Below are 26,052 nucleotides of genomic sequence, written 5' to 3' on the forward strand. Positions count from 1 at the left end.
TAGTGCAAAGACAAGTGGAAGCAGACAAAAACAACAAGCATTCATGCTACAAACTTTACCCGAGTCATTTAGACAGCCGCATGATTCTCCTTATGGGGACCTGATATGTTTAATATGCTGCTGAGAATATACCCGAGAAGAAGTGTATAGTATAGCTTTTATTTTGGAAAGAGCCATTTCTCTGTAATAAACTCTTTTCCAAAGATGAGTGATTTCTCGATCAGATAGATTTATTTTTTTTATTACTTTGTTGTTTCAGCAACATTAAATTTAAAAACTGTACTTTTGAGTTAAAATATATATTTATAATTTTTACAACAAATTAAAAAGGCATGAACATTTTTTTTGTATCGAAAAAATACCGAACCGTGACACCAAAGTATCGAACCGAACCGTGAATTTTGTGTATTGTTGCACCCCTAATATATATATATATATATATATATATATATATATATATATATATATATATATATATATATATACACAAAGTTCAGGTGGTAGCAGAGAAAACTTAACAGTGATCCTACAATACTCATTTCACCTTCTAAATTCTTTGAAGTTACTATGTTGATGTTCCAGTGGCAAAACTTTCAAAACTTTGCATAGCTACTCCCTGACCTACAGTTCTCTTGTTATTGTGTAAAATGCAGCAATGAAAACAACAAATGGCTTTCACCTTTCAGATTTTAATTTCAGCACATGGAAGTTGGATTTCACTTCACTCTCTGAATCAAAGTCAGTGTACATTAAGATGTGTGTCTATAAAGAAGTGTGGCGTGCATTGGTAACAAGCATAACACCAGATCCTGACATCTCTACACAGTTCTGTGTTAGCGAGAGAATGTGTAAAAAGTCCAGGAAAAGAAGAAGAAAATGCAGTCAGCAAGGCTGTGTGAAATCAGTTGTAACAATGAAGGCTGCACCACACAGTACCACCGGGGAGCCTTTAACAAGCTCACACTGTTGGCAGCAGTGAGGGGACAGGGTTGCACTCACTACTCTACATGGTGTAAACTCCACTGTTGGCTCGTTCCCCGGGGCGCTTGTTCTCTGTGGTAATGTTACTCCCACAAGGAAAATCTGAAAAATCAAGAAACAAAGTTTTTCGAACAAATAAAGTATAGTTTGATTTTCAAAATCTTCCTTCTACCAGTTTGTAATCAATTACACAATCCATGAAGTGGAAATTCTTTAATTTGCTATAAACTATTACCTGATGTTGCTGTGGTCAGTAGCTGGACTTCACAGGTACTTTTTCTGGCAGTGAAGTGAAGTATCTTATTTTACCTTTAAGAGGTCGGATGGCTTGTCACTTGGTATGCTACCCTCTAACATTGAGGAGCAGTTAATTTCACCCATGTGTCAGCTATGAACCTCTGGGTGATAATGGTAAAAAAATAAAACAAAAACATTTTTAAAACAAAAAAAAACCCCAAACATTTTCTTCAAGTCTGCAGTTGTTGTTTTTTTAAAGTTATCCATTAATACACCTGGAAATGTGGTCCAGAGTTGTGCTATACACATACCAACATGCCCCACATGTGCACTTGCCACAGTGAGAGCAAAAGTTCTTGCTGTGTGGCATCAGAACTAACTGGTGTATGTAAAGACACAGTGTTTCGTACATGTGTGTATGAGAAGAAGACAAGTGTAACAGTGAAGTAGAGCTACTGAAGGTGACTGAATTTAAATATCTGGGGCTAAATTAGAGCCGAGGAGTACAAAATCATGATTAACTGAACATTTTATCTCAATTAACCCTTGTGTTGTCCTCGGGTCAAAAATGACCCCTAGGTGAATGGCAAACAAGTATATGGGAATCCCGAGGACAACACAAGGGTTAAAACTAATTCATTATTGTCCTTCCTATTACTGTGGTTCTTTACGTATCAAAGCTGGGATAGTTTTTCAGTAATGTGATTGGTACCACAAGTATTGCAACAGATTGATGGTATTAGCTTTGATCTCTGAGACCATGTTTTTCTGCTTTGTCTTCTTCTTCAGAAAAGTGGAGAGTTCAAACAATGGCTCTGCATCTTTCTTTGATACAAGCTGCTCAAGTTATCGAAAATTAATCAAAACTGACTTTCATATCTTCTAACTGCGCAGCTGTAGGATCAACCATTCAAAGCAACGGCTGGTGCACAAGACAGGTGAAGAAGTGGACGCAGCGTGGAGTGGGTGGAGATGAGTGCCATGGGTGAATTGTGACAGGAGGATAGAGGTGAAAGGCGAATGAAATATTGAAAGTGAAAGTTTACATAATGATAGTGAAACCTGCTGTGACTGATTATTTGGAGACTGTGGCATTAACAAAAAGACAGGAGGCAGAGTTTCACTGGGAGTGACCAGGATGGACAAGATTAGAAATGAGCATATCAGACGTGTATAGTGGTTTAGAAAGAAAGTTAGAGAGGTGTGTTTGAGATAGTTTGGACCTGTACTGAGGATGATAGTGGATATACTGGCTAGAGGATGTTAAATATGGATCTTTAAGACAGGAGAAAAACAGGAAAATCACAGACATGAGCCTTGATGTAGTGGAGGAGGACATGCAGAGGGTAAGGAAAGTCACAGACCAAAGGAAACCGTTTTCACATTGACGTTTATAGGAGGAATTGCCCCCTGTTGGCGATCAGAAAGAATACAATTTAAGGTATTTCTGAGTTATTTTTCAGATTAGGACGTTGCATCCATCATTTATATTCAGTGTGTCTGTTACTCAGTGATATTTTCACTTGAAGATCAAACTCATTTAGAAACAGGATTTTTGCACAGAAGGACTATAAGATGGATGCTCGTAATTCACAGGTTGCTAGACTCCATCCTTTGGTATTTCTGTATAAAAGTGATATATATAAGCTCCTGAAGGATTGATTTCCATTCTTAAATTACCTATGCCTTAGTTCTTATTTCTCCCAGACTACTTGTTTCGTCTCCCACAGATTGCTTGGTTATTCATTTCGGTTCTTGCATCCATCTTGGTACGCTCCATTAAGCTGTTCTTTTTGGTAACTTTCGTGCATTGTTTTGTTGTTTCCGAGGACATTGAGGTTTATTCACCGTGTCTAAGTGTGTGGCTACATGAATATGTAGGATTGCTGAAATTAGGACATTTAGGAAGTGGTGCTGGCAGATCAACTAAAGCGAAATCTGTAAAGATTTTATATCTCAACCAACTGAATGGACAGAGAACGGTTGTGGTATCTGCCATCTATCACAAGGTCAGCTAAAATTAGCACACTGTGGCGTGAATTAGACACGGTGAGTCCACGGGTCAAGTTTTTGAGCCATATTATTGAAGGCAGCGGCAGCCCACAGACTGCCAGCCGTGCATACCCCATGCCACAACTCACAACTCTCTCTTCCAAAACCCAGAATCTACACCTTTTAACATTATGAGCCTAAATTAATCATCAACACACCGTATATAAAGCCATCTTTTACAGCTTGATGTAATATGAGGGATTCAGTGTAACATCAGATGCAGAATTCATGGGTCCTGTACAAAAAGGAAACATAACATGAGGTAGCAACTTCTAGCACTACAAAATAAAGGCAGTGTTAAAGTGCAGCCACTTGAGATTGGCTCTAATTACTAACAGACTCAGGTCGCCCCTGAGCCACGGTCGCCCCGTGGCTCAGGGGGTTGGGAATCGCATCTGTAACCGGAAGGTCGCCGGTTCGATCCCTGGGCTCTCTGTCCTGGTCGTTGTGTCCTTGGGCAAGACACTTTACCCTACTTGCCTACTGGTGTTGGCCAGAGGGGCCGATGGCGCGATATGGCAGCCTCGCTTCTGTCAGTCTGCCCCAGGGCAGCTGTGGCTACAACCGTAGCTGCCTCCACCAGTGTGTGAATGTGAGAGTGAATGAATAGTGGCATTGTAAAGCGCTTTGGGTGCCTTGAAAAGCGCTATATAAATCCAATCCATTATTATTAAAATGTCAAGTTTATAAAACATTCTCCATTTCACTGTACCTCTGAACCATGACAGATGATTCCTCTACAAATATCATTGCCTGCTTCAACATAGTGGATTTTCAATCACCACAAGTAAAAGACAATTTCTAGGATACAAAAGCTAACGCTAGCAAGGTTGGTTAGCAAGCTGCATCCATAACTATCCATAGTCAAAGGAGCTTGCAAAGAAAAGCGTCTGGACTTCTTTAAGTTACTTGAAGACGTTTCACCTCTCATCCGAGAAGCTTCTTCAGTTCCAAGGTCAACTAAGGCCATCTATAATCCAGTTTTGAGATCCCTTCCCAGACGCCTTAACGCCCACTCACATCCTGGGCCATCTGATCTCAGGAATTCGCATGATAAGGTGGGGCCAGGTTTCACAATGAACTCACCCGAAACTCTGGCTGACTGGGACCCACACCCAGTTTCACACCTTGGCTCAGACGATTAGAGGATCATCAGGGGGTCCTTTTGTCCCTCTGTGGGGGGATACTCCCACTAGGTTTATATCTGGGACTCTCCACCATTTGACCTTAGAACTGAAGAAGCTTCTCGGATGAGAGGTGAAACGTCTTCAAGTAACTTAAAGAAGTCCAGACGCTTTTCTTTGCAAGCTCCTTTGACTACGATGACCTGGATGACTGAGAACCTTCACAGACATAACTATGCATACATATGACAGGTACAATGTTGAGATACAAATACTTAATCAGTGTATAATCAGCTATATAAATAGAAATGAATTGAAGTGAACTAACCTTTATAGGTGGGCTGGTGTGTTTTCTGTGCCTCCTATAAAGTTTACAGTTGAAGAAGACAACTGATTACTCGCTTGCCATTTCCTGACCTTTGTAAGGGGAAAGTCATTAGGACATGGAAGTTCATTGGTAATCACAGTAGTTGATTAGCATATTTTTATTAGCATGCATGGATTCCTCCCCATAAAACAGAGAGGCTGAATCATTTGCTACAAGCTCATGCACTGACAGGCTGCCAGTTATTGATTTAAGTGAGACAGTTCATTAATGACTGCTGAATCTGAATCTTTACCAGTGCCGCACAGTTTTAGTGAACAAGCACTTCATCTAAGTGCATCTCAGCTGCTGAGTGCAGAGCATGTTGTTGGTGCCAAATCATTCATTGGTTATAATTAATGTTTCAAGTACCTGGTAGACTGTACCTGTCTTTAGAGTTTTGTATCCTATATTTAGGATTTATGAAGAGGCATGGTGGTAATAGACTGGTTCCTATGAAGTCCTTTTCTACTCGAGCACTCAAAGCACTATACAACATGCTTCATTGACACAGATAGAAAGCATTTAGACATAGAACAACAAGTGTTTGAATGAATCTAACATTCACATACTGGTGAGCACACTGGAGAACAACTTGGATACTTCCTCATGCAGAATAGAGAAGTCAGGAATCAAACCCCCAACCTTCCAATTAGTAAATTTCCTTCTGCACCTCCTGATCAACAGAAACCCCAAGGTGCTGGCCACAAATACCGTTTAAACATTACTAAAACATTTTGGAAATGGAAAAACTGGAAGATCACAAAGGTTTTGTCAGTGGTGAGCAGTGTTGGGTAAGTTACTTTAAAATAGTAACTTAGTTACATTACTAGTTACTTCTCTCAAAAGTAACTCAGTTACTTCAAGTTACTCGTTACTTTCAAAGTAACTAGTTACTAGGGAAAGTAACTTTGGTTTTACTCAGAATTCTCTTGTTAATGTGTTTCTTCCATAACTTTGCCAGTCTTCTAGCTTGCTTACTTGCCACAAGTGCACTGTGCCACCTACCAATAGAAAGAAAAAGATAATGTGCATATTTCCACGAGAGAAATCCCACGCCTGGACCGTCATTGACTGCTGCCATGATTCTAGCCTACGTCACAGCGTCATGTGCGCCTTTTACATCCAACACAAAAACTGCAGTCGTGGTGCTTTCGATTGTACTCAGAACTCGGAAATTCTGCCTTCTGAATAGGAAGATGTAGGCAACACCAGACTGCAGATGAGCTGCATACAGGGCTGGACTGGGACAAAAAAATCGTCCTGGGCATTTTGACTAGAGACTGGCCCACCATTATAGGAAAAATCATAAAGCCTTTGAATGAAAGCAAACGCTGTTGTGACAGTGATGTACACTGTTTTGATGGTATATATGCATCAATCTATCAATCGTTTGTTGTAAGATTCAGATAATTATTTTTTAAAAGCTAGACATTTTAAATGAGAATAAGAAAGAAAAGTATTTCTTTGTGCCCCCCTTTCCCTGTTAATGCCCTACCTGGCCCCCTGGCAACACTTTGCTAGATCCGCACCTGCACAGTTACCAGCTGTCAGCTACCTAAAAAAGGATCCTGGTGTTATTTGTCTCTCAGAAACAGTTCATAACTTCCCTTCAACTCATTCATGTCACCTAAAAGGTAAACCTGTTTCTCCATCACCTGTTCAGCTCTGATGATCCAGTAAGGACATCTCCTGGTTTCATCTTCATGTTTCCCTCTCACCAGATAACCAAACCACATCATGACCAGCAGCTTTACAGCTGTGGCTCCAGCAAACATCAGCTGATACTAGAAATTAATATTAAATAAATTCTAACAACAGCTGATCAAGCTTAAACGTGCTGCTGTTGTTTAGCGCGACATCCGCTGGTTTCCTCTTTCGGCGCGAAGTGGGCGATAAACAAACAAGAGAGAAAAGACGATCAGCTGATCATTGATCAGTTTTCATGATTGAAGTAGAAACAGGAGAGGGAGGGGAGAGAATGAAAGAAGAAGAGGCAGCTGTGCAGCAAAGACACAGAATAACTCCAGCTTTGTGCCTTTTTCATTGTAGCTGAAGTCCGGGACAAACTGTTCCTTTTCACCTCAATAAGAAACGCGTAATATTTTCTCTGAATACCAGACGGGACGGTTGGCAACTCTAATAACTTATGAACAAAATAAAGTTTAACATCATTAACTTCATAGCACCCACCCAGCTGTATAGAAACTCCGTCATGCTAGCCTAGCACGCAGTACGGAAAAAGTCAGAATAACGAAAATAAACTCCACCTAAACTTGGTTCATATCTGACCCAGAGAGACTGCAGGTCATAACTTCTTACCTGAAGTTCAGTTCACACTTGGACCGGCGGCCGCCTCGGGTCTCTTTTCCTTCTGCGTCCCTTTTCCTTCATCCACCTGCCGGCCTCATCACTTGCTAATGTTACTGAATCTGTGGAAGCTCCGCGATAGCCACCACACGAAGTAACGAGTAACGACCCTATCTAAATCCCAGTAACGAGTAACGCGTTTCTGATTTTGGCATAATAACTAGTTACCGTGCTCGTTACCACAATAATAATGTAGTTACTGTAACGCGTTACTTAATAACGCGTTAGTCCCAACACTGGTGGTGAGAGATCCAGATCTTTGATTGATTGATTGAATCTTTATTTTGAACATGTTGAAAAAGTACAACAAAATAGAATTAAAAGAGCAAAACAAAAGGAAAACGAGCAACCACAACTCCAAATAACTTTCATGTTCAAAAAGGAGCAGGAAGAAGCATAAGCTTATTTAATCCCACCCCTTTTCCACTATCTAGTATCAATAGACTACAGAAATACCTCCTTGCAATTACATTATATGTCATGTGTATTTTTTTTTTAATATATATACATATATGTTTCTATCTATCCATACATACGTATATACACATACGCACATATACACATTTTCAATAAACCCATTAACACCTCAAGGATACACAACCTACAAATATATATATATACCCATACCAACATACCCGTGCACCCGCACACACATGAAAATATTAGACAAGAACACCCTATCAAATCTCTACCTTTTCCCTGTACCCTGTAAAAACCATATCCTTAAACCGCTTTTTAAACTGCGCCATGCTCGGACATTGCTTCATATCTTTACTTAGTCAGTTCCACAGCTTCACTCCACACACAGAGATGCAAAAACTTTTTAATGTTGTACGGATACGAGGATGTTTTAAATTTAATTACCCCCTCAAATTGTATCCCCGTTCCCTTTTAGAAAACATTTTTAGAATATTGTCAGGAAGCAGGTTATTTATTGCTTTATATATAATTTGTGCAGTGAGAAAATGAACCAGATCTGTGAATTTTAGAATTTTTGATTTTAAGAATAGTGGATTTGTATGATCTCTGTAACCAGTTTTATGGATTATCCTTATGGCCCTTTTTTGTAATATAAAGATTGATGATAGCGAACATTTGTAAGTATTGCCCGAAACCTCCGCACAGTAATTCAAATACGGTGCAATCAGGGAACAATAGAGAATGTGGAGTGATTTGTGGTCCAGAATGTGTTTTACTTTACTCAAGATTGAGACCCTTCTTGAAATTTTGTTATGTATATGATTTATATGAGACTTCCAGTTTAATTTATCATCTATAATCACACCAAGAAACTTATGTTCAAGTACTCTTTCAATTTCCACACCATCTAAATGAATCTGCACTTGTGCATTTCTAAGGGAATTCCCAAATAAGATTATTTTAGTTTTACTTAGATTTAGCGATAGTTTGTTCCTGTTAAACCATTTTTTAATTTTGCACATTTCTGAAGTAATTGTATCCAGCAGCTCCTTTAGATTCCCCCCAGAACAAAAAATATTTGTGTCATCTGCAAATAATACTACACAGCAAATCCAGCATGTCCAAATTAACACTGTCGGATTTGATTTCAACACTATTAAAGTGTCTATATGGGTCCACACCAGAGAGTGTTAATTTAACTCTTTTGGAGAGTTGGTACGTTAACTCTGATTAAGTGTTAAACACCAAATCTGTCTGGAGTTTGCTAATTTAACACTTGGTGTTAAGAGTTTATATATTAACTCTCAAAGAGTATTTTAGTTAACTACGTAAGAGTTATCTTCTAATTAATTCTAAAAAGCAGGAATTTTCCTGTTCTGAACTTCAAGAAATTTGTTTTGGAAATAAACATTTACTAAAAAGACGCAATGGTTTTTGAAAAACATTTATTCTGAACTGTGCACCACAATTTCAAAACAATTTCTGAAAGATATAAATGTATACATGTTCTCACTTTCATTAGAATTTTGTTTATCAAAAGGTCTGACATGGTAAATGCAAATAACAGCATTCTCATCACTTATTTCTTCAATACAATATGCATGTCCTTCATTCATCCCTTTGTGGAACTTCAATGCACTTCTGCTCTCCCCCATATTCCATCTTCACAAGCATATCCTGTGCGGAGATTGAATAAAAATTAGTTGACACTAATTAATGGCACAAATAATCCAGTAAACAATTGCAGCACAGTTAAAAAAAAAAAAAAAAAAGGAATCCTCTTTGAGCCATTACTTGTGTAAAGTATTTTCCCAAAAGACAAAGACACAGGCAACAGGTAATGCTGAACTAAATGTAAAACCTCAACCTTTTTCATTTTTACCTAAACCGTGTGCACAAAACTCTGGAGGGATCTAAATGCTAACGTAGAACCCCAGTCAGGACATCTGCTACTGCTGTCTGCTCGTTTTTTTTTTTTGTTTGTTTTTTTATGGGAGATCATTTTCAGGCTTCAAGTAGCACCATTATACCAACATTTCACATTCTAGACATTGTTTTAGGTGTATTTGACCAAAAGTTTGACTGAAAATTCACATGCAAGCTATTTTTCAAGGCTGTGGTATTTGCCCGCAAACAATACCTTTCAGCTAGCTAAAACAGAATGTTATGCTATCACCGAGCAACATGGCTAATGCCTTTCACACAGCTTTGTCTCAACTCCAAAGAGCCACAGAAGTAAAAGCTCATAATAATAATTGAAACAATCTTGAAAGAATGACTTACCAAGCATGGCAAACAACTCAAATATGTAGAGCAAAATGTTCTGAAACGGCTTCACTTCAGCTTCGATTGGAGATAATTTTTCACCCATTGCAGTACAACCCCCCTGATCCCGTACCGTTCCAGTTCATTAATTAATATGTCATGATTGATTGTGTCGAATGCTTTCTTGAGATCCAGAAATAGCATTCGTAATCTCCTCAATTGATTCGATTAATGCCAGAGATGTTGATCTTTTTTGATCTGAATCCATATTGACTGTCAGAGAGTAATTTATATTTATCTAAGAATTTGTCTAATCGTTTATTAACAGGTTTTCTAGGATTTTGGAGAATTGTAGTAGTAAAGAAACAGGCCTGTAATTTGTGAAGTGGCGTCTATCCCCAGTTTTATACAGCGGCACAACTTTAGCTATATTCATTTTGTTTGGCACTTTTCCCGTCTGAAATGATAAGTTGCAAATATATGTTAGAGGTCCTACAATTCCTTCAATGACCTTCTTGACGATTTTCATGTCAATATCATTACAATCAGTAGATGTTTTATATTTACACATGTGTACAATGTCAATTATTTCTTTTTCCTCCACTGATGTGAGGAACATTGAGTTAGGGTTCCTATCAATCAGGTTTTCACTACAGTCTACTGATGGCAGTGACTCAGGAATTTGTTCTGCCAGTTTTGGTCCAATATTTACAAAATAATGATTAAAGCTGTTAACCTTATCAGCAGTGTTTTCCATAATATTGCCATTGTCGATAAAGTATTGAGGATAACTTTGTTGTCCAGAATTATTTTTAATGATACCATTTAAAACATCCCATATTCCCTTCATATTATGTTTATTGTTGTTCAATATTTTACTATAATACTCCTTTCTACATACACGTAATATCTTTGAAGTGGTAAGCACCGCTGTTACACCCCGGCCTAGGCAACCGGGGTGCAACGTAGAAAAACAAAGATAAGGAAAATAAAACCACGAAGAAAAACACTAAGGCTCTCCACCAAAATCCCAAAACAAAAGTATTGACAAAACCCATTTACAGCTATTTACAACAAACTATTTATTTACAACACGAGGGAAGATCGCAACCATGACATCCTGAAACACAAGGCTTAAATACATAGAAGGAGCAATCAGGGAATGGACCACAGGAGGGAAACACAGCTGGGGCAAATTAGACCTGACGAGACAAGGAAAAGTAAACTGAACACACTAAGATAACACAGACTTTCAAAGTAAAACAGGAAATACATGACAGTCACGCAAAAAACAAAACACTGACAACACCGAAACGTAACAACCGCTTACCCTGAAATACAAAACTGCATTTTGCGTCACAGAAGCTTCAAATCACACCAGAAGCATTTTAAAAGAAGAGTGTATGCATAGGGTTTGTTATTTTGAAAATGTCCAGATTCTCTGTGCCGTTCCTGTCTGACTTCCTGCTCTCATTATCTTGTTCTATCTCAAAGCAGGATGCTGCCCCTGGAAGTCCCTTGAACCTTTTCATTCCTGTGTTAACAGGTTCAAGCAGAAAGACAGCAGTGTGGTTCACCTAGGGTCTGCAACCTTTAACACCCAAAGAGCCATTTGGACCCGGGTTCCACGCAAAAGAAAACACTGGGAGCAGCAAATACTTTTTGACATCTAAAATGAAGATAACACTGTATATATTGTTTTTTACCTTTATGCTTTGTGTGAACAACTAAGGTGTGTTGCTTATGAAATCCATGAAGTGCTACAGAGAAAATTACATTTTATTTATGTAATTAACACATTTTGAACTCTTAAAGAAATATAACAAAAGAAAAGCTGAACTAAAATGATCCATGTAGCAAACAAAAACTGTTGTGAGCCACGACCCTTATATCGCCTTTGTGCTTTTGGAGCCTTGACCTGACTTTAATTGGAAAGTAATTGGAAAAAAAGCACTATGCTGCTAAAAGATGAATAATAGATATTTGCAAAATTCTGTCTAAATATGTATTTTACCAGGTTAATGTGTGTGGCGGGGCGTGGTCTGCAGCGCCGCTGCAGGGGAGGCGGACGCACTTGAGCGGCACCCGCAATCACGCCTCGCCGTCTTTATGTCTGCGCTCCAGGCATGTGCAGGGGGGGGGGGGGGCTGGAGGGGTTTGAGCACCTGCCCCTTTCCTGATGGGTGCCCAAAGTGCCCTTTTGTTGAGGCAACTTTAAAAAAAAAATTATTATTATTTTTTTTTAATGTGTGTGGGCGTGTGGAGTCCTGTCTGTGCCCCTCAACAATAATTGTGTTGCCCTTAAGGCATTTCTCTGAATAAATAGGTTCATAAGTTTGAAATAAATAATTCTAAAAGGATTTGCCATTAAAAAAATTAATATTTGTTGTTAAAATGAATAATTCATGCTTTACATACGTTTTAGTTAAAAGGAAAATATCACTAAAATGTATTTACTGTTCTGGCGGGGCACTTCCGGTTCCGGTCAAGCACTTCCGGTTTTGGTCAAGCACTCGGTTTTGGTGAGAAACAGGCTGTATCCCAATTCAGGGTCTGCAGCCTTAAAGTACGCATTTCAAGGCCGATTACGTCACAGCGGCGCGCCGAAGGCTGTCACAATTCAAAGGCTGCTCGAAATGCGGCCCTGAAATGCGTCCTTCATTTCCCTGAATTTTAAGGCTGTGGCAGTGTAGACTTCGTGGCCCAACATATCCCAGAATGCATAGCGCGGCGGTGGGTGTGGATAATTTTGGCCGAAAAAAAAACGGCGGATGAGGGGCAGCCGAAGAGTAAACTTTAAATAAGTACTGAATATTATGTCACTTATTTATGTGCAAATGTTTAATAATGAAGAACATTAAACATTACTGTTGGCCACATGTCGGCAAAGTTATGTGACATTAGTGACGTTTGTACTAACTTGGTTTTAAAGCCTTTACTTTAAAATATACACCGTTCAATAGCTGAGCTTAATCTTACAGAGAATGATCAAAGCTCATGTAGAAAGAAACAAACAATGAACAAAAGATTTTCTCCTTCATTTCTGTCAAACAAAGCTGTATGACACGTTTCCAGCTGTTAGTATCATGGTTGCTAGGCAACCTGGGCAGCGCAACGGAGGCTAAACCGTCCCATTTCACAAGCCTCGCACTTCCGACCTTAGCGGTCTTTGAGTACGCGGCCCTTGAGGATCGTTGAGGCTGAGTACTTTAAGGCTGCAGACCCTGAATTGGGATACAGCCACAGGCTCCTCATGCTAATGGCAGTATGGAGATGTAATCAAATGCCATCTACTCCGAATTATCAGGCTGGAACGCCGTAAGTTACTTTATATGACAGTTTATACAGATAACTTTGGATATTAATGTATATTTTGCTAACATGAATGTTTTAGTAATGCACTTTATTGATGTAAACATGCTTCTGCCTGTTGAGATGGAGTTTATTTTCTGTCATTTCAGTTTTCACCACATGTTCATGGAGACAATTAAACAAGCTGCAACTAAACTCCAGGGTCTTCATTTGCTGGAATATGCAGACAATAGGTTTAAATGTTAAACAATTTCTTCAAGTCAAAGACTGTTGATATAATTTAATTTTTGCTTGATGCAATGTGCATAAAATTAAAAGATCAAAACCAATAAAACAAGTTTTAAAAAGAGACGTTTCCATTTGATTAGATTTTATATGATGGATTATGCAGAAAAAATTGAATTGGGCTGAAAGGTCTGTTGCTTTATTACCTATTCAGGTTGTGGATCACGTTACTTAAACTAAGTAACTAGTTATTTTGGAAAATAAGTAATCAGTAAAGTGACAGGATTAATTTTTGGACTAATTACTTTTTCCAAGTAACTTGACCAACACTGGTCTCGACCCCTTAACTGGTTCCGCGTCCCCCTCGTTATCACCTCCCGTTATCTCCCTGTTCCATCTCGTTTCCCTGAGGGTTCTTTCCCCTCGGTTTCTGTGTCATGTTGTGAGTTAGTCTGCATCTAGTGCTTCCTGTTTTACTTCAGCTGTGTTCCCTGGTTTGCCCTCCTGTGTATTTATGGCTGCGTCTGTCCCGTATCACAATCTGCCCCATGGCTGTGTGTTCCTCTGCATGTTTAGTTTTGTTTCCTGTGTTCCTGTTTAGTTGAGTTGTGTATTTCCAGCACTCCAGCAATAAAGCTGTGTTTTTTGAGTTTAAATCCTGCCTGTGAGTCTGCTTTGGGGTCCTATCCTGCCTGCTGTGCACAGCCAGTCCACGACATAACCAAACAGCAGGCTAGAACACAGAAAGAGGCTAGAGCTGCTGTCAATCAGACCACCATGTGTCACAGTTACAAAGAAAATGTTTCCGCCTCTTCATTCTCCACTATATCCTGCAATCTGCAGTAATGTCTTTTGGACCTTTTTGTGGGTGATGGAGGACCTTTGAGCATGCATCTGTCTAGACTTGAGAATGAAGGCCATAAAAGAGCTAACTGTGCCTTAATCTAGATTCCAGACTAAGGATGATTAAACATACTTCAGTCTGTCACTTGTAACACTGAAGATGATTGAAGGTCCTTCTAGTTGTCATTGTACTATAAAGGTGAAAATCTATTGTTCTCCAAGTCTAGACTTTGAGATCTGAGGAACTAAAACGTTTCTTTGTGTAACGAAACCTATTTTATCAGGCTTTAATGGGCAATCGGACATCGGTTTTATATCATTAACTGCTTGCAAATGTAAAGTTTTTTCCTGGCAGCCGTCCAAATACCATATTAAAACGAGCCAACCTGTAAGGGTTGTAAGGGCGAATTCCTAAATTTCACCAAACCGTGGTTGCAGTATTTCTTCTCCTGTCAGGAAATCTTTTGAAACAGGCCACAAACCAAAGGATGTTTCATAAGATGTTTTCAAATAAAGGTAAATGGTATCCTACTAGATTCTTCCCTGAATGAAGTTCTGCACGAAATCTTCAGGTGACAGTGACCTAGCTGGCCCAGATGCTGTCAAAGCATCTCTGAATGCAAGTGTCTTCATGTACAGAGGGGCTGCGGGAGAGCTTGCAGAAAGTTGAGTGGCACTGCAGAGACAACAGCAGTCTTATCAGATGGTGTGTGTTCAAAGTCTTTATAGCACATGGATGAAACCACAAACAGATTTTTCCAGATTTATTCCACAAGAGTAATCGTTATTTCAGACTGTTGTGTTTGCTATCATGCTATAATCAGTGCTCGTCTTCTTCACTATCTGGTTTTCATGTTGAGGACTTTTCATGCATGGGGCTATGGATATGGATAATAAGTCACCTTTTGCTCTTGGGTTTACCTCTTTTCCTCACAAGTTATTTTTCTCCAATTTGTTAGAGACATGCTGGGGTAAAATAAAATCACATCACTTTCCAAGTAGTCAATTTTTTATCCAATAGAGAAATCAGAAATACTAAGCTTAACTATTGACGCACACCCGGTTACTTAGCAACAAGGCAGACCTTACTGAATTTTGCTTGACAACTATATGGTGGACTGGTTGCATTATTTTTGAATTGTAAAGTACAATTTACAATCCATACATTTCTAATCTGTAGTTGTCTTCACAGGTGTATTAATTATAACTGCTTTAAACTGAATCATAAAGTGTTTAATGTGGAGACAACTCCTGAGAGTAAAACCAAGTTCTGTTTAAAAGAAGTTAATATTACAAAATGTCACACTACATTGTGTTATGGCACATCACACGATAGGACAGCACTTTATATTGTAATATTTGACAGACATAAAACACCAAATGTTATGAAAGATCCCAAAAAGGCTTGTGCGTCCTCGTCTAAAACGAAGAGCGCATTTCGAAGGTTGGTCTGTGACAGAATTTAGACGGCACTCTGAAGAGAACAAAGAATCCTCGTCTTTTCTTCTGCAAGAGGCTTTCTCTTGTTAATCATGAGATCTGATGCTTTAAATCTAACTGTTCATTTCCAACAGACACACCAACGCCTGCCCACACACCAGCATTACATGGCTTTACCTCATTTACTCTCCCACACAGCTGCAAAGATAGTTTTAAAAAGCTTCTCATCGCCAGATGATCAATTTTATTTTGTAGCATGCAGCCTGTGACAATGACAGTTGGCACTAAAACAGTACATAAAACACACACAGACACACAAGTGTCAAACCTCAGAGGCATATTCAACTTGGGAAATGAACTCTTGGCTGAATCACACACAGGATACACACGGAAGTGATTTTCATGTTAAAGAGCACATTTTCTGGTTACTTATATCAGTAATGGACCTAATTAACTACCGGGGGGAAAATTTACCAATGCAATGTGGCTAACTCAAAAGCCCCAGCATGTTTTCAAAGACTTCAGCTAAATGCACAACATCATTTATGGCTGATTGTTTTTTCTGAGAAAGGGGAGATATGATATACCTGCATTTCCTCCTTTTTTGTAAAGTGAAAGGAGACCAAGGAAAGTTCAGAATAGAGGGATGGTAAACGGAGGCTGAGCGCTGACATTCCTGCTCTTGACACCATCAAGGATTACAGTATCCAAAACAGTGTAAGCCACCCTCAGCCACTGCTAGTGTGTTTAGAACCGTGACATGGCTGAAAAAAGCAGAGAAGAAAAAAGCTTTGACCATATAAGCAATGACCCTGGAAGCATCCACTTGGTCGAGTGCTGTGGCTTCAGTTTTGGTGATTTTTGAAATATGTATTTCAGAAAAATAATAGTTCTGCTTTTGTTTGAAAAATATCCAGCTCCACAAAAATGTAAAAAAACACAATGCCAAGTTCTGCCAAGAGCAAAAAAGAGTGTGCATATGATAGAAACAATAACAATACACAGTCTTGCATCAAACAGGATAGAGGTGAACTTGAAACAAACGCTTAATGGCTGCAAGTTCATGCCTGAGGTGGCAAGTTGTATTTTCTAAAATATTTAAGAAAATTGCTGAGCTTAAATTCAATAATTCACAAATACAGAATCACAGTGGAATATCTCTGGGTCATGTCTGTAATTAGAGGCTCGCTAAAATGTCTCCGAGCTTTTGTAGCGTCTGCTTGATCTGCTTTTGTTGTTTTCTCAGCAGCCTTGGCAGATTTCAGGTCTACAGAGTCTGTGTGTGCTCAGTGGATGGTTTGAGCTTTGCCTTCTGGGTTTTGTGTTTTATTGCATTTGCCTTCTCTTGGGTTTGACAACTGTCTGTGAATCACTGATACCACAAAACCATGTCTGACTGAAGATTTGAACTGAATAAACCAATGTGACCGGATTCAAAATTAAGTCTTTTATTTTGTAGTATATGCTGAATTTTTACTATAAAGACCACTCCCACAGAGTCGCACACACAAAAAAACTTGTATCCTGATGTACACCAGAATTTATATCTATACAGTTAGATCCAATGAATCCTGGGTGGCATGTCGTGGCATGACACATGGGTGTTATCAAGACTGATTTAAAACAAATACAGCTCAGAACACCCTCGGGTGTTTTTCACCAATACCACGGTTACTTCATTTTTTTTATAATGTCATAGAAACCTATGAAACTGAACTGAATCCTGTGAAACACACTCACACTGCCCCAAAAGGTTGATTCTGTTCTGGACGTAGTGTTTTCATCACTCATCCAGTGACTTCAGTGTCATTCAGTGGTGCTGGTTTCAGTCATTGTGCAAATGTACTGTGTGTGTAAGGTTGGAAACCTGCAGTCAGCTGAGACTGAAGACGTCACCTGGATGATGACGAAACGTTTCTCCCACTGAAACGTCCAGATGAACAGAATCAACCTTTTGGGATTTACTTACTGGATGATTGTGCGTGCATGAAGACGTACTGGCACTGCTCATCTCGAGTGAAATTTCCACTTACTTACAAAACCACTCCTGTCCTTTCTCCAGACTTTTTTTTTCAGAAATTGTTGTACCCTTAGGTTTGCTAATTCTACAGGCCGATTTTAGCAGTGGCTGGAGAAGGTACTGCATCTACAAAAAAACTTGTATGAATGTGTCATCGAGTCTGTAGATGTGTGAATGATGTCCGTAAGGAAAGTGCATATACACATATATATATACCCCCATATAAGTATGGTATGTAGCACATACAGTATGCATCTAGTCATGGATCACATCAGAAAAAACTGCTAATTTGAAATAAATTGCAAAGTGCTGCATCTTTGTGCTGTTAAATCAAACTTAACTCTCATTGATTGTGAAGGACAGAGGATGTTACAGAAGAAGCATTATCTTTTCCAGCAATTACACAGTTGTTCAGACCAGTTCATTGAATTTTCCACCATCCAAGTCAAAAGTTAATTCTGCCTTAACCTTGTGCCGCTCTTCTTGCCCTGTATATATCTTACCATAAGACAGAAACTCTCTGTCTGCCAACTTTGGTTGCTCGTCCCCTGATAGTAAGAGGACAAACAGGTACATCGTCATCAAGCATCAAGTGTAGTCTTGACACTATTTGATTTCAGGATGATATGGACTTTGCCACAGTCGTGAGAGAGTTCCAGAGAAACATAAATAATAGTAATTCTTCTGCCTGAACGGCGCTATCCAAAGCATTCACTGACTGGCACAATATGCCAAAAAAGAGCACGTCCTTTCACAGTGTGGGGCAGAGTAAACAGTGAGTAAAAGTAAAGAGATATTGTGTGTGTAGAACTATATTTACAACACTTTCAAAGGCCACAAAAGCTTTCGATTGTCTATAATACTCCTCTGTGAGTGTGGGGTCATCAGCAGTGATGGAAGTAATTTAAGTAATTAAAAAAAAAGTCCCCAAAATTATTTAAGGTTAGGGTTACAGATCATGACTAGACTTTAAAGAGTTAAAACATTAATTTCAGTGCAGTCCAGCGAAATACCGCTTTAATCATCATTAGCATACAGAAAAGATGCTATTTTTTGAACTGAGAAGCTTCTCGATGAGGAGGTGAAACGTCTGCAACGTAACTTAAAGAAGTCCAGACGCTTTTGCTTTGCAAGGCTCCTTTGACTGACATGACCTGGATGATTCGGAGACTTCACAGACATATAACATGATAACCTATGACAGGTACAAATGTGAGATACAATACTTCATCAGTGTATAATCATGTCTATATAAATAGAAATGAAGTAAGTGAACTACCTGTTATAGGTGGGCCTGGTTGTGGGTTTTCTGTGCCTCCTATAAAGTTTACCGTGAAGAAGACAACTGGATTCTCGCTGGCATTTCTGACTTTGTGTAAGGGGAAAGTCATTAGGACATGGAAGGTTTCATGGTATCCACAGTATTGATTAGCATAGGTTTTATTGCATGCATGGATTCCTCCCCATAAAAACCAGAGAGTGCTGAATCATTTGCATACAAGCCATGCACTGACAGGCTGCCAGTTATTGATTTATAGAATGAAGACAGTTCATAATGACTGCTGAATGCATGAATTCTTGAACCCATGCGCCCACATTTAGTGGAACAAGCACTTCATCTAAGTGCATTCCGCACTGCTGAGTGCCGGCATGTTGGTTGGTGCCAATCATTCATGGTTGTTATAGTAATGTTTCAAGTACTGTTAGACTGTACGACCTTAGATTAGAGTTTGTTCCTAATTGTAGGATTTATTTGAAAGAGGCATGGTGGTAATGCACTGGGTTCCGATGAAGTCCTTTCTACTCGAGACTGCAAAGCACTATACAACATGCTGTCCGTGACACAGATAGAAAGCTTATTTAGAATTCTTAGAACAAAAGTTTTGATGAACTAACATTCACATACGGTGAGCAATGGAGAACAACTTGGGATACTTGCCTCCAGAGCAGAAGATGAAGTCAGGTATGAATAAACCCCCAAACCTCCAATAGTAAATTTTCCTTCTGGCACCTCCTGATCAAACGAGAACCCCTAAGGTGCTGCCCACAACTACCAGTTTAAAAACATTACTAAAACATTTTGGAAATGGAAAAACTTGGAAGTATCACAAAGCGTGGGGTTTGTTCAAGTGGTGAGCAGTGTTGGGTCAAGTTACTTTAACAATAGTACTTAGTTTACCATTACTAGTACTGTCTCTCAAAAGTAACTCAGTTACTTCAATGTTCTCTTACTTTTCATAAGTAACTAGTTACTAGGAAAGTAAACTGTGGTTTTACCAGAATTCTCTGTTAACTGTGTCTTCTTCATAACTTTGCCAGTTCGTCTAGCTTGCCCCTTGGTATACGCCACAAGTGCCTGGCGCAACCACCACTAGGAAAGAAAAGGAATGGGCATATGTTCCACTAGAGAGAAACTACCCACGCCTCGGACCGGTCATTGACTTGCTCATCCATATTCTAGCCTACGTCACACAGCGTCATGTGCGCCTTTAAATCCTACAGCAAAAACGCAGTCGTGGTGCTTTAGCATTGTACTCAGAACTCGGAAATTCGCGCTTCTGAATAGGAAGCTGCTAAGGCAACACCCAGACTGCAGATGAGCTGCCACAGGGCTCCGGACGGGGACAGAAAAAATCTCCTGGGCATTTTGCCTTGCAGACTGGCCCCCCTTCTAGGAAAAATGATAAAGCCTGATATGAAAGCAAACGCTGTTGTGGAAGGAGTACACTGTTGATGATGGTAATTCGCATCAATCTATCCAACGTTTGTTGATAGATCAGATAATTATTGTTTTAAAAGCTCAGACATTTTAAATGAGAATACGAAAGACAAGTATGTCTGTTGTGCCCCCCTTCCCTGTAATGGCCCTCCACATGGCCCCCGGGGCAAAACTTTGCGAGATCCGCACCTGCACCAGTTACCGCTGTCAGCTACCTAAACAAGGCTTCCTGGTGGTTTATTTTGTCTCCAGAACCTGTTCTAACTTCCCTCAACTTCATTCATGGTTAACTAAAAGGTCAAACCTGTTTCGTCCAATCACCTGTTCAGCTCTGATGATCCAATAGGACATCTCCTGTTTCATGCTTCATGTTTCCCTCTCACAGATACCCAAACCAATCATGACAGCAGCTTTTTTTGCTGGCTGTGCTCCAGCAACACATCTAGCTGATTACTAGAAATTATATATTAATAAAGTTCTAACAACAGCTGATGCCAAGCTTAACGTGCCATGCTTGCTGTTGTTTAGCGCCGGGACATCCGCTCGGTTTCCTCTTTCGGCCGGCGAGTGGCGTAACAACGAGAGAAAAGACGAATCAGCTGATCATTATACAGTTTCATGATTGAAGTAGAAACAGGAGAGGGAGGCGAGCAGAATAAAGCGAGAAAGAGGCGCGCTTGTGGAGGCAAAGACACAGGAATAACCTCCAGCTTTGTGACCTTTTTCATTGTTAGCTGAAGTCCGGGACCAAACGTCCTTTTCACCTCAATTAATAGACGCGTAATATTTCTCTGAATCCACAGAGCGGGACGGTGTGGCAACTCTAATAAATTAGGAACAAAATACGTAACATCATTAACTCTTCAATGCAGACCCACCCCAGCTGTTATAGAACTCCGTCATGCTACGCGTAGCACGCAGGTACGGAAAAAGTCAGAAATAACGAAAATAAACTCCACCTTAAACTTGGTTCAATATCTGACCCGCAAGAGACTGCAGGTCATAACTTCTTACCTGAAGTTCGTTACCACACTTGGACGGGGCCGCCTGGGCTCTTTCTTCTGCGTCCCTTCTCCTCATCACCCCGAGCAGTTCCCATTTTCCCCCACTTGCTAATGGTTAGCGGAATCTCGTGGCAGCCCGCCGTAGGCCACCCCACACGAAAGTACACGATAACGACACTCTATCTACATCCAGTAACGAGTAACGCGTTTCTGATTTTGGCTCATAAACTATGTACCGTGCTCGTTTTCCACCACAATTTATATATTAGTTATACTGTAACGCGTACTGTAAAACGCGTTAGTCCCAACAACGGTGGTGGAGAGATCCAGAGCTTTTGATTGAGTGATGAATCTTTATTTTGAACATGTTGAAAAAGTACAAACAAATAGAATTAAAAGACAAAAACAAAAGGAAAACGAGCAACCACAACTCCAAATATACCGTTCATGTTCAAATAAGAGGCAGAAGAAGCGCATAAGCTTATTTAACTCCACCCCTGATTTATATCTAGTATGCAATAGACTAACAGAAATACCCCCTTGGCAATAACATATATGTCAGTGTGTGTTTATTTTTAAATATATATACATATAGGTTTTCTATCTATCCATACATACGTATAACACATACCGCACATATACACATTTTCAATCAAACCCCATTTAACAAACACCTCAAGATAGCACAACCTACAATTAGATATATATACCCATTGTACCAAACATACCCGTGCAGCCGCACACACAGAACACTATATAGACGAAGAACACCCTATCAAATCTCTACCTTTTCCTGTACCCTGTAAAAAACCATAGCCTTAAAAACAGGTTTTTAACGCCCATGCTCGGCATGCTTCATCATATTTACTTAGTCAGTTCCACAGCTTCACTCCACACACAAGATGCAAAAACTTTTTAATGTTGTAACGAGACGAGGATTTTTAAATTAATTTCCCCCCTCTAAATGTTCCCCGTTCCCTTTTAGACACACTTTTAGAATAGTGTGTGTGAGCAGGGGGCTGTGTTGTATTGCGTGATATATCATTTGGCGTGAGAAAATGAACCAGATCTGCTGAATTTTTAAGAATTTTGATTTTTAAAATCGGATGATTTGTATGCATATCCTGTAACCAGTTTTATGCGATTATCCTTTGGCCCTTTTTGTAATATAAAGATTGATGATAGCGAACCTTTGTAAGTATTGCCCCCAAACCTCCGCCACAGTAATTCAACATAGGTGGGCAAGTAGGGAACTAAGAGAATGTGGAGTGATTTGTGGTCCGACTGTGTTTTACTTATGCTCCAATGTGAGACACTTCTTAAACGTTTGTTACGTATATGATTTTATGAGGACTCCAGTTTAATTTAATATCTAATCACACCAATGAAACTATTGTTCAAGTACTCTTTCCAATTTCCACACACTAACTGAATCTGCACTTGTGCATTTCTATAGGGAATTCCCAAATAAGCTATATTTAGTTTTACCTAGAGTTTAGGGCGATAGGTTTGTATCTGTTTTAACCATTTTTTAATTTTGCACATTTCTGAAGTAATTGTATGAGCAGTATTCCTTTAGGATCCGCCCCGAACAAAAAATATTGTGTCATCTGCAAACTAACTACACAATCCAGACATGTCCAAATTAACACGTCGGATTTGATTTCACACTATTAAAGTGCGCTATTGGTCCCCCAACAAAACCCAGGACCAGAATGGCTTAATTTAACGTCTTTTTGGAGTAGTTGGTACGTAACTCTGATTAAGTGTTAAACACCAACTCGTTCGGAGTGCGTAAATTTTAAACACTTGGTGTACGAGTTATTATATTAACTTCAAAGAGTAGTTTTAAAGTTTTTTTTAACTTACGTAGAGTTATCTTCTATTATTCTAAAAAGACAGGAATTTTCCTGTTGCCTGAACTTCAAGAAATTTGTTTGTTGAAATAAACATTTACTAAAAGACGCAAATGGTTTTTTGAAAAAACAATTTATTCTAACTGTTGCACAACATTTCAAAACAATTTCTAAAGATATAAATTATAAACTGTCTCACTTTCATTAAGAATTTTGTTTACTAAAAGGTCGACATGTAAATGCAAATAGACAGCCTTCTCATCACTTTGTCTTCAATTAATATAGCATGTCCTTCATTCATCCTTTGATGGACATTCCATCACTTCTGCTCTCCACCAGATTCCAATCTTCACAAGCTAGATCCTGTGCGGAGATTGCATAAACAATTATGTTGACCACTAGATATACATGGGGCACCAATAATCCGTATAACAATTGGCAGCACCGGTAAAACAACAACCAAAAGGAAAAAAATCCCTTGTAGCATTACGTGTGTAATAGTTTTCACCAAAAGACAAGACACAGGCCACAGGTAATGCTGAAAGCTAAGTGTAAACCTCAACCTTTTTCCTTTTTACCAACTCGTGACACAAAACTCTGGGGATTCTAAATGCTACGTACGAACCCCGTCAGGACATCTGCTACTAGCTGTATGCTCTGGTTTTTTTTTTTGTTTGTGTTTTTTCGTTGGGAGATCATTTTCAGGCTTCAAGTAGCACCCATTATACCACAACCGATCACCATTCTAGACATTGTTGTTTTTAGGTTGTATTTGACCAAATTGTTGTTTTTTGTTGACTGAAACATTCACATGCAAGCTTTTTTTCAAGGCTGTGGTATTGCCCGCAAAACAATTTACCTTTCAAGCTAGCTAAAACGAATGTTAATGATATCACCGAGCAACATGGCTAATGCCTTTCACACACAGCTTTGTCTCGCAACTCCAAAAGCACCAGAAGTAAAGCTCAGAATAATAATGACACAATCTTGAAAGAATGACGTACCAAGCATGGCAAACAATCAAACTGCTAGAGCAAATGTTCTGAAACAGCTTTTCACTTCAGCTTCCGATGGAGATAATTTTTTCACCCATTGCCCAGTTACAACCCCCCTGTCCCGTACCGTTCCAGTTTTCTTTTAAGTAAATGTCATGATTGTTGTTGTCGCATGCTTGCCTTGAGATCCAGAATAGCTTCGTAATTCCTCAATTGATTCGAGTAAGGCCAGGATAGTGATCGTTTTGAGATCGAATCCATATTGACTGGCGAGAGTAATTTATAATTGTTGGTTGTGTGTTTATTAACAGAAACATTTGAGTCTAATCGGTTTTAAAAACAGGTTTTCTAGGAGTTTGGAGAATTGGTAGTATGTAAAAGAAACAGGCCTGGTAATTTGTGAAGTGCGTCTATCCCCAGGTTTATAACGCGGCACAAACTTTAGGGTATATCAGTTTGTTTGCACTTTTCCCGTCTGAATGATAAGTTGGCAAATATATGTTAGAGGCCTACACTAGTCCTTCAAGACCTTCTTGACTGATGTTTCATGTCCAATATCATTACCAATCACAGTGAGTTTTTTAAATATTTAAACTGGGTACAATGTCATTTATTTCTTTTTCCGCCACTGATGTGAGGAAACATTGAGTAGGGTTCCTATTCATCAGGTTTCTCACTACAGTCTACGATGCAGGACCAGGAATTTGTTCTGCAGTTTCGGTCAATGAAAAATGTTTAAAAACCAAATCAAATTAATTTTAAAGCTGTTAACCTTATCAGCCGTGTTTTTTCCATAAAATTAGCCATTGTCGATAAGTATTGAGGATAACTTTTGTTGTCCAGAATTATTTTTAATGATACCATTTAAACATCGCCCATTCCCTTCATATTTGTTATTGTGCTTTCTATATTTTACATATACTACTCCTATCTACAATAGCACGTATATCTTGAAGTGGTAAGCACCGCTGTTTTCCCACACCCCCGGCCTCTTAGGCAACCGGGGTCCTGGCAACGTAGAAAACAAGATAAGGAAAATAAAGACCACGAAGAAACACACTAGGCTGCTCCACCAAAATCCCAAAAAAAGTATGACAAAACCATTACAAGCTATTACAACAAACTATTGGTATTACACACGAGGGAAGAATCGCAACATGAACATCCTGAAACACAAGGCTTAAATACATAGAGAGCAATCAGGAAATGGGACGCACAGAGAGGGAAACACAGCGGGGCAAATAGACCTACCAACAAGGAAAAGTAACTGAACACAGCTATCAAGTATATCATATCAGACTTTCAAAGGTAAACAGGAAAATCCAGACAGTCACGCAAAATAAAAAAACCTGACACAACCGAAACGTAACAACCGATTACCCTGAAATACAACAACTGGCATTTGCGTCACAGAAGCTTCAAATCACACCAGAACGCATTTATAAAACGAGAGAGTGTATTGCATAGGGTTTTTGTTATTTTGAAATGTGCCAGATTCTCTGTGCCGTTCCTGGCTGACTTCTGCTCTCAGTATCTTGTTTCTTCCACAGCAGGATCTGCCCCTGGGAAGTCCCTTGACCTTTCATTCCTGGTGTTAACTAGGTTTCAAGCAGAAAGACAGCCAGTGTGGGTTCACCAGCGGTCTGCAACCTTTAACACCCAACAGCCTTTGGACCCGGGTGTCCACGCAAAAGAAACACTGGGAGCAGCAATACTTTTTGAATCTATCTAAAATGAAGCTAACACGTATATTGGTTTTTACCTTTGATGCTTTGTGGTGAACAACTTAACGGTTGTGTTGCTTATAGAATCCATGAAGTGCTAA

General features: G+C 39.3%; 1 long non-coding RNA gene across 1 annotated transcript; it reads right to left on the reverse strand.

The window, feature by feature from the left end:
• Positions 1–1,501: 1,501 nt before the first annotated feature.
• LOC120715309 lies at positions 1,502–11,212 on the reverse strand. The gene is made up of 3 exons (XR_005691589.1): positions 11,192–11,212; positions 8,343–8,346; positions 1,502–1,849 (listed from the first exon to the last, which is right to left on the reverse strand). It is a non-coding gene; the product is annotated as an uncharacterized LOC120715309 (long non-coding RNA).
• Positions 11,213–26,052: the final 14,840 nt, after the last annotated feature.

The sequence above is a fragment of the Simochromis diagramma genome, unplaced genomic scaffold, assembly GCF_900408965.1.
Source record: "Simochromis diagramma unplaced genomic scaffold, fSimDia1.1 OVJJ01000431.1, whole genome shotgun sequence".
NCBI classification, from domain to species: Eukaryota; Metazoa; Chordata; class Actinopteri; order Cichliformes; family Cichlidae; genus Simochromis; species Simochromis diagramma.